Here is a 10,590-nt window from a genome sequence, read left to right on the forward strand (position 1 = left end):
CTCGGGGGGCGCGGGGGAGGGGGCCACACGCATCCCGCCGCCTGCGCGCCAGCCTGAGCCCGACGCGGCCGCCTCGCCCGGCTCCCTTCCGCACGGCCCCCCACACCCTTCCCCGTGTGCGCGCAAAGAAAAAAATACAAGTCTCTCCTCCCCCCATTTTTTCCTTTCTCTTTTCTCTCTCTTTTGTTCCTCTTTCATACTCGCACTCACTACTTCAGAGTGAGATGCCCAGAGACTCCCCCTCCAGCCGTTTCCGAGTCACTTGCCCACTTTTTTCCCGGGGATTAAGTTTTCTCCTGTTTCCCAGAGGCGCAGAGAAGTGGGGGAGAAACCCCTTCTGTCCCTCCCCTCCCCTGATCTGTTTCACAAGACGAGGGTGCGCTTCCTTCCCTCTATAGGGCTCTTAACTTTCATCCTCACCCAGAAAAATAAATGAATGGCTTTTGCACGGACAAATCTTCAGATTAATTAGAGATTAGATCCGATCAAACGCTTCTTACCCCCAAATTTTCTCTTTTTTTTTTCTCCGTCTCACGAGTAGTCCTGACAAATGGTCCAGGGCTGCGGGCGCAGTGCGCATGTGCGCGTAGAGTCAGGGCTGGGGAGAGGGGAAACTGCGCTGGTGCCGGTGCCGCCGCCGCCGCCGCCGCCGCCGCTGCTGCCGGGGAGGCTCGCTCTGGCTTCCCTGTTACTGCTGCTGCGCCTTCGCCGCTGGAAAGCAGCAATAAAGCCGGGTGGCAAATGCAGCTGCCCGCAGATCCTGTTTCAGGTGCATCTTTTCAACAGCTCCGTCACCGCCTCAGAGCTGGTTCAAGAACAGTCCAAACAAATAGAAAACACTGCTAAGGTTCCAGATTTCTTTGTCTATTTTTCACTTTACTTTTTTTTAAAGGCAATTCTCCGAGCAGCGAATCCACCATGTGCTGTGAAATGTATGCATTCAGCCATTAAGGAGTGGGCCTTGGTCTTGCACAAACACTACCCAAAGGCTAAATACATGCTACAGGTCATGAAAAGTAACAAAGTTGTAAGCTTTGGGAGAGTACTATCTTCCCCTCTTCGATGGCTGGAAGAATGCGTAATAAAGAAGGTGGGCAAATAAAACTTGCGCCTTCTTTCCGCTTCCTAAGTGCGGATCTTTATTGACAACTCAAACATGTTAGGCCTCTTCTCTGTTGAGTGATAGGCTGAGATTCCTACAGAAACTTAGAAATCACTGTGAAGGTCCCTTGGCAATAACCAGGTCCAGGACTACCCTCTTAACGTATTCACTCAAGATGGCTGAGCCGTCCTAAATGGCAAAACCTGTCTTTGTTAAAGCGTCAAAACTAGATCAAGAGAGGATTCTATTTCAGTATTGACAGCTTTCCACGCATTTACTGCAGGCCCCTTTTGGACAGCTTCAGGGTCTTCTTTTCTACTGAATAGGAGTACTTAAAAAATAATTCGAGTAATTAAAGTTGTGATAAACATTTTGATGCCAATAGCAGAGTTTGCTGTGTGAGAAAAAAAAGTAGCATGTGTGATTTCAGGAATGGGGGAAGCATGTCTTAGATTTTGCAGGCTTGGGAGGTAAGGGGAACTTTTCAACCCCAGAGTAGACTATTTATTTTGCATCTAATAAAGGGTAAAGGAGGCCCTTTTCTGAAACTGCTGCCTGAGGCCTAGAATTTAAATATATCACAGATGGAAGTTCTATATTAAAAATCCTTTTCTGAAATGTAGGGAATATTATTCTTGATTGAATTTTTTCACTTAAGGAATGTTTCTTGAACCCGTTTCAGAAAATAAACTCTTAAATTCTTTCCTTAGAACCATGAAATTACTCTAGAGAAGCAGACCACCCGATATATCGAACGTTGGTGTAGTGACCAAATTCTCCAAACCAAAAATCAGGACATATGCCTTAACATATATTCCAGAACAAAGGCACAAACCCTGTGAAGCCGAAATGAACTTATAAAATGGTTCATATACTAACCATATATACTACATCTTGTGTGTTTGCACGCGTGAGAAAAAAAATACTTCATATGTTGAACAGCTATTGGTTGAGGGGTGTGAAGCAGAGAGAAGGCTGGGTTAGTGAGAGCTATAGATGATCTCAAACCACCAGTTCGCTATTGATTTCACCCACCACATTCAACCCTTTTTAGAGCTGCTCCCAAACAGCTTAATTAACCGATCTGAATTTCAGCCTCTCTCCTTTTCTCTCTAGCCCTTGAATAATAAGCAGTGAAATGGCCAAAGGCAAACTACAGGAAGAGAAGGAAAGAAAGCCCATGAGCTATGTGCAAAACTAAGACCTTGCCCCCAAAGAAATTAATTTTAGATTCCTCTTTCTGAAAAATCCATTTTAAATTCCCTCTCTCAAGATAATTTCTAGATGATATTTCTGTTGTACGTATGTTTTCAGAGATAGTGGCTCAACGGTCTATAAATGTATGTTAATGGCCTACCTGTGCTAAGCGCTCTGCAAGGTGCTGGGGATAAACAGGTGACCAAAACTAGGCCCCGGCTACAAGGAATTCAGGGGCATGATATTACAATAATGTTATATGGAAAACGTTATAGCAGAGGTATGTAAAGCAAACGCCCTTGGGCACCAGTGGTGATAAGGAAAGGCTTTCCAGCAGAAGTGATGGCTAAGCTGATTCTTAAGGACAAACACCCAGGGTACATGATGCCATCTTCCCAGAAGGTGTCTTGGAACATGAACCAATCAGAGAAGTCCTGAGTAAAGGTCCAAGTATTTCCAGAGCAAGGCTGGCCTAGAAAGTGTCCCGACAGAGGTTCACTAACAGAAACGGGGTTGACTGGAGGCTCTTACAATACACTCTCTTTCTCCCCCGGAGATCATTTTTAAAACCTCGTCTCAATTTTTCTCAAGATGTGGTTCGGGATAGTAAAGACTTTGAAAATACTCATTTGTAAAAATAATGACTTTAAAGGCTGCTGCCAAAGTTTTCTACAAAGAATCCTTTGGAGCCACTATCCGAAACAGAGGCAAAATACATTATTAGAATCTAGATAACATGATTTTATTCTTCACATAAATGTGTACTATTTACAGAAACTTTCTCCATCTGTTCACTGACTATACTAGCAGACGCTTCTTTGCCATTCCTTCCACCTTCCACCATTCACGCACTGGTTAATGATTCATGATGAATGCCTTCTTTCTGGCATCACTTAATCTCATCATCCTCTACCACTCTCCCACCTTCTCATCCCACCCTCCTCCACCCTGCCACATGTAAATACCAAATCCATGCTTCAGGTTCAGGTCTATAACTTCCCTGACATCCCACACTCAGCTATGAGCTCAGTCTTTATTTTTCTTTGTATTTATTTGTTTATACCCATACTTGTCCCCCACAAAATGATTCCAGACTATTACTTTCCCAAATATTCTGAAGCTGAAGTCATTTTACATAGAAAATATTTTAAGCAAATTACTGTACTCACTCTCCAGAGAGTTTTTGAAGCGTCTCATCACCCCATCCCCCATCCCCATGGATGTCATTCAGAACTTCTCACTGTACTCCATCCTGGAAAGTCCATGCTGCATGAACTTCGATTTAGAAACCTTAGCTCCCGCCGGGCATGGTGGCTCATGCCTGTAATCCCAGCACTTCGGGAGTCCTAGGTAAGTGGATCACCTGAGGTCAGGAGTTCAATACCAGCCCAGCCAATATGTTGAAACGCTGTCTCTACTAAAAATACAAAATTATCCAGGCCTGGTGGTGCATGCCTGTAATCCCAGCTACTTGGGAGGCTGAGGCAGGAGAATTGCTTGAATCCAGGAGGCAGAGCTTGCATTAAGCTGAAATGGCCCCATTGTATGCTAGCCTTGGCAACAAGAGAGAGATTATGTCTCAAAAAAAACAAACAAACAACAAAAAAAAACAAACCTTAGCTCCTTTTACCTAACACTAAACTTGTCCTGCATTGACAGACCCCTCATGTCCTGGAAAAATTCAAGGATTACATTTTCCAAGAGACTAGTGTCATAATCCAGTTCTGCCACCACCACTGGGAACCATTAGGCATGTCACTTCAAGTTTTAGGGGCTTCAGTTCTCTCACTACTTAGATAAAGTAAAGAGTAATTGATTCCCCCCCCCTTTTTTTTTTTCTTTCTTTTTACTTGGCCCTGCTTCCTGGAGTTTTTATTTTTGTTTTGTTTTGGAGACAGGGGCTGGCTCTGTCACCTGGGTTGGAGTGCAGAGGCAAAATCAATCACAGCTTACTGCAGCCTCGAACTTCTAGGCTCAAATGCTTCTCCCACCTCAGCCTCCCAAGTTATGACTACATGTGTGTGTCACCACACCTGGCTGATGTTTTTTATTTTTTATAGAGATGGAGATCTCATTATGTTGCCCAGGTGGTCCCAAACTCCTGGGCTGAAGTGTTCTTCCTGCCTCGGCCTCCCAAAGTGCTGGAATTACAGGTATGAGCCACTGCGCGCAGTCTGATTTCTGAAGTCTCTTTGAAAGCCATGTATATCCTCACTCCTTCTGACATAACAGCATATCATCACATTTCAGTACAAATAATATGGAACTGAGAAAGGGATTTTCAAGTAAAGAGTAAAGGCTCATCCATCTGTCAGGTATCATAATGTTATCAATGAATAGCTCATTCAGCTTGGCTTAAGCCTGGTACTAATGAGATGAAGGTCATGGGTTTCATTCCCTAATGGCTAGTTAGTTTTTATCTGTTTCATAGTCACAGACCGCTTTCCTAACCCCGGTCCCCCATGTTGCAATGTGTGCTATTGGTCACAAGTCTTAAGGTAAAATGGAATCTTTCTATAGAAATTTTCTGAAAGAACAGTTCTTGAAATCATCCTTTTAATGTGTGATCTTACTGTTAAGTATAGTCAAGTTATTGATATTTTGTAGCGTATGTAATTGTGTGCTCTGTGTTTTTCCAGCTATAAAATTGATGTTAACATTGATTTGGCCAAAATTCTTATCGTTGATATTTGTAAGAGCTGAGTCTGGTCTTCATGTTAATGTTCTAGATGACACTGAAATGTTCATATAGGTCTTTTCATTTGAATACCAATCTCTTGCTTGTGATACATCTGTATCCAACACTCAGCACAGAGCTTGTAATAGTGAAATGTAATTGAAATGCTGAGGGGAAAAAAGGGGCACAGTACTCATCAGGTGAGGAAAGGATTATAATATGTATCACATTCTAAACATCATAAGGAAACTATATAAAGATGTGATGTGAATATATAATCATTTCATTTAGATATGAAGAAGGTAAGATATATTGCAGACATACTCAAAAGAATAAAATAATACGGGATTGTCAACTGACTTCTAAATTAAAAAAAAAAAGAAAGTTTATAATTCTTTATGACATACTCATTGAAAACCTAAATTCAGAAGCCATATCACAAACAATATTGGAGGGAACAAGCTAGACTTCAGAACGTGTCTGTGACAATAGCCCCCAATATACTTAGAGCCTGGTTCTAGAATGTTCTTCCCATTTGACTTGGTCTCCTGGCCACAGCTGATTGGTCCAGAATTGGGCATGTAGTCTAAGGACTGAGTAGAGTAGCAGGGATGGCCTGTGAGTCAGTAGGGAGAGTGCTTCCCCATGTAAATGGCCAAGCATATTCTCATGCTTGGCCACATTAATTGAAGACACTGGGGACACTGGGGATAAAAGTTGGTAGATGTTACAAAAACGATTAATAAACAACTCAGAGAGAAAAAGCACAGGTCTATTAGAGATTAGACATCTATGTATACATAGAAACCATAAGTTAGAGAAAAACAGAGATAGCTGGCAGGAGGCACAAAAGAGAAAGTGCCGGAGCTGCAGTGGACTCTGCATGCCCTCTTCTTCCCGAATGTCATTCCTGTTTTGTGAGGCCTGGTCGCTGTGTGGTTACCAGAAGGGCTACTTGTAGAGCAGGATTCCTATCTTCACTGGTGTCCCCACAATAATTCCTCATCACTTATGGAAAATTGAGGCATGTTTTGAATAGAATAGCAAAATCATAGACCCCAAGCAATGTGTATAACTCTTCCTCTTCGGCCTTCCAAAATTAAAGAGGACCAAGTTAGAGAGCCAATGTGGTTGATCCAGTACCCAGTCACTTTTTTTTCTCATTGGTGCAACATTGAGGCTGGATTTCAAGGTTGAAATCCCAACTCCTCTACTTGATAATGTGCAATCTTGGACAAGCTATTGAACCTCTCTAGCCTCAGTTTCTGTATATGTAAAATGGGGATACTGACACCACCTAGATCATGGGGTTGTTATGAGGATTTGATGGATGAATCCAAGAAAAATCCTTGGCACTTGGTTAGCAAATAATAAATGTTAATTTCTTAGAAGGATCTTTTGCCTGTTTTATTTTTATTGAGTATTGACAAATTATAATTGTATATATTTATGGGATATAAAGTGATGCTATATGTATACAATGTAGAATGATTGATTCAAGTTAATTAACACATCCATCATCTCAAATAATTATCACGGAAACATTGTACCCCTTGACCAGATACCCTGACACTCCCTAGCCTCCGGTAACCACCATTCTACTCTGCTTTTAGGAGTTCAGTTTTTTGCAGCTTCCACACATAAATAAGAGTATTTGGTGTTTCTCTTTCTGTGTCTAGCTCATTTCACTCAGCATAATGTTCTCTGGGTTCACCCGTGTTGTCACAAATGGCCTTATTTCCCCCTTTGTAAAGGCTGAATAGTTTTCCATCATGCATATAAGCCACATTTTCTTTATGTATTCATTGGCTGGTAGACACTTAGATTGTTTCCCTATCTTGGCTATTGTGAATAATGCTCCAATAAACATGGGAATACAGATATCTCTTTGACAGACTGATTTCAAATCCTTTGGATACATACTCAGAAGTAGCGTTGCTGGGTCGTATGGTATCTTTATTTTTAGTTATTTTAGAAACCATATTATTTTCGATAATGGAAAATAATATCAATTTACATTCCCACTCACAGTGTACAAGGGACCTCTTTCCTCGACATCACCGCCAACACTTGGTATCTTTATTTTTGAAAAAATAATAGCCATTCTGACAGCTGTTAAGTGATATCTCATTGTGGCTTTAATTTGTGTTTCTCTAATGATTAGCAATGTTGAGTATTTTTTCATATACCTGTTGACCATTTGTCTATTCAGATCCCTGGCCAGGCTTTTTTCTGTTTTGTTCCCTGTGGTACTCCTAGCACCCAGAACTGTACCTGCACATAGAAGGCATGCAAAAAACAATCATTAAATGATTTAAAGAAGTATTCTCATGTGAATTATTACACTGCTTTTTGGCTTGTCCTTCCTGGCTGGTTACTAGACCATAGGTATTGTATCCGAGTTATGTTCACGGGCAACATTCTCCTAAACGTCCCTAAAAGCATGTAAACAGAGAGTGTTAATGGAATTCATAGGCCCTATTTCAAAGGAGCCTGCTGTTCCGAATATATTATCTTTATTTAGCATTTATATTACCCTTTTACATTTTCAAAGCCCTTTTCAGTTTTTTAACTAAATATTTGTTATAACATTCCTGTGTTATCTTTCATAAGGGAGGTAACTGAGGCATGGTTCCAATTGCTAATACGTATATCTAGAATTGAATTTGTCACATATACACAGTAAATGTAACTATATATTAAAAAAAATCTGGAACATTACTTTGTTCACGTAGAATGCCGAATGGAATGTCAATGTAAGAGAAGAAGACAATCTGTTACTTTAAATTATACTAGCTATGCCTTGCACTTGGTTCTATTTCAGAAACTAGAATCAATAGAAAGGTTTTTGAACAGAGGTTTCTCAATGGGTTTGTTGTCTTTAACGAATGAAATTTTGAAATTCCGTACTGAAACATTTCACCCTGTCTCTGTAATTGCCCCATACTTTTCTATGACAATCTCTTCAAGAAAGCGGTTCTCTCCTAGTGTTAGTGTGTCGGGGGTTTCTGCATGTATGCTCTTAATATTTGTTGACAGTGAAAAATAAAACTGGTAAAAATCAGCATACCATCAATAAAATCAGCCAAATTATCTACCTTAATGGCCTATAAATAATGTAAAGGAGATTTGTGAAATACCCAAACTCAACCAAGCATCTTTCTGGATGTTTCAGGAAAAGATACTGAGTTTCAGCCACTCTTTCAATGGATTGCCTTCATGGCAGAGTAAAACCATCCTAACTCAGAGGAGCCCTCAGTGAAGCAAGATAATCTACTCATTTGACCCTATTCGACTCCCTCTTCCTTAGCCCAACCAGTAGTTTACCAATCTTGACACCAGAACTTTCCACAGCCTCACAGTGGTGCCTCTCTATCCCAATGTAAACTACTTCAGGCCAGGTGTGGTGGCTTGATGCCGTGAGTTCAAGACCAGTCTGGACAACATAGTGAGACCCCATCTTAAAAATAAAATAAAATAAAATTAGCCGGGCATGGTGGTGCACACCTGCAATCCTAGCTACTCAGGAGACTGAGGCAGGAGGATCACCCAGGAGATAGTAGTTACAGTGAGCTGTGCTCTTACCACTGCTCTCCAGCCTGGGTAACAGAGTGAGACCCTATCTATAAAACAAAAAACAAAACACCCAAAACTCTGTCAGCTCTTCCTTTCAACTTGCAAACTCTCTTTCTCTCCTATTTCTGGGGAAAGAATACCTCTATTTCTCCCCACCCCTCACCATGCCTTGAAATGTGCTCTTGATCTCAGCCTCTCTCTAGCCCTCCATGAATTTCCATTATTTTCCCCAAATTTTCAGTTTATTCTTCTCCACTAGCTTTTTCCTCACAGCCAAAAAAATTATTCTCCCATCTATTATGTCCTCAAAAATAAAGCTTTTCCTCAAATCTACATCACTTCAAATACTGTACCATAATTTCACCTTTCCTTTGCTGCCAAACTTCATAAACAAGAAGTTTATGCTCACTTTATTAATTTCCTCACTTCCTATGCATTCCTCAATCCACAGAAACTGCTATATGTGCTTTCTTCTCTTGTAAAGTCCAATGACTTCCTAAGTGTCAAATCTAGTGGCCACAGTCATTTCCGATTTAAGATTTGGAAGCACTTGACAGTGTTGACTAATCCCTTCTTTGAAATGGCCTTCTCATGCAGGGTCTTTGTCAATTCTCCGTTCTGGCTGTTATCTTATTCCCCAAACCCAGTCCCACTTTCTCTTCTTACACGATAGATACATGTCCTTCCAGGAATTAAGTTCCAGTCTTGTCTTCTGTCATCACAGTCTCTCCTGAGCGAGCTTATTAATGTTCTTCTTCAGCATCACTTGAAGTCATCTTTGTTTAGAGAACTCCTGGACTCATGTTTTTATTCATGAGCATTCAACCGAAATTTACATTGCCAAATTTTTGAGCGATAAGCCCACATGGATACTCCTTGTGTTTGAAGACAATGGAATGATATGGTGGGTTTTTTTGTTTTTTTGTTTTTTTAATTTGAACTTTGCCATTAGCTCTGGGTTGGAATCCCAGTTCCACCCCTTTACTATATATTAGACAGTAGCTTATTCTACATAAACCGAGTGTCCTCCCATGTACAATAATTTGTACTTCATGAGGTCATTATCAAGATTAAGTGAGATAATGCATGTGAGGTATACCTAACACATGAGAGCTCAGTAAATGGTAGCTATTATTTTTGCCTGCTTCTTCTTCATCTGCATTCTTCATCTCAGTTTATAGTGTCACCATGCTCTCAGGCACTGATTTAACAACAACTTCCTCTTCCTGTCACCCTCATCCAGTTGGTCAACAGAGCCTATCGACAGTTCCACTGTAATATACCTACTCTCAGCCAGGCACAACGACTCAGGCCTATAATCCCAACACTTTGGGAGGCTGTGGTAGGTGGATCGCTTGAGCTCAGGAGTTCAAGACCAACCTGGGCAACACGGTGAAACACAATCTCTACGAAAAATACAAAAAAAAAAAAAAAAAAATTAGCTGGGCATGATGGTGCATGCCTGTGGTCCCAGCTGCTCATGAGGCTGAGGTGGGAGGATGGCTTGAGACGCATAGGTTGCAACCAGCCGAGATCATGCCATTGCATTCCAACCTGGCGACAGAGCCAGACCCTCTCTCAAAAAAACAAACAAAAGAAAACCAGAAAAACTCTCTACTCCCTCCTAGTACTATTTCCTTTGCCACTGCCCTACTTTGTCTCCTGCCAAGATTATTACCGTATATTTCTAACTACATCTTTGCCACTACAATGATTCTCTTCAAGTATAGTGTTGGTAATGTTGCTTACCTGCCTGAACCCCTTTTAAATGGTTCCTAATAACTTCAGAAAAACTTTTATCTCTTTGGTATGGTGCTTTGTGCCCTACAACTTCTGGAACAGATCAACCTTTCCATCTGCAGCCCCAAACCCATGGGTAAGCCGCACCAGGCAAGCCGCACCAGGCAAGCCCAGTGTATTGTCATTCTTCTTTCCTTTTGTTCATGTTATTTCCTGAACTTGAAATGTCCCCTTTCTGAGCACTCTTGATCTATCCCAATTTCTGACTCATTTGAAAAGATATCTGTGCATTCATGTT

The 10,590-nt window shown here is 41.2% G+C and overlaps 1 protein-coding gene across 2 annotated transcripts in view; it reads right to left on the bottom strand.

The window, feature by feature from the left end:
- The window catches only part of L3MBTL3 (L3MBTL histone methyl-lysine binding protein 3), a 121,856-nt gene extending 121,290 nt beyond the window's left edge, over nt 1–566 (bottom strand). Inside the window, exon 1 of one of the 2 annotated variants that reach the window (XM_032274812.1) lies at nt 501–566. The gene's annotated coding sequence lies outside the window, so the exon portion shown is untranslated. The remainder of the gene's footprint in view (nt 1–500) is intronic. The other variant, XM_032274813.1, reaches the window with a different exon arrangement.
- Between the last annotated feature and the right edge of the window lie 10,024 nt (nt 567–10,590).

Source organism: Sapajus apella, unplaced genomic scaffold (genome assembly GCF_009761245.1).
Source record: "Sapajus apella isolate SASKATOON/1434 unplaced genomic scaffold, GSC_monkey_1.0 scaffold6, whole genome shotgun sequence".
In the NCBI taxonomy this organism is placed as follows: domain Eukaryota; kingdom Metazoa; phylum Chordata; class Mammalia; order Primates; family Cebidae; genus Sapajus; species Sapajus apella.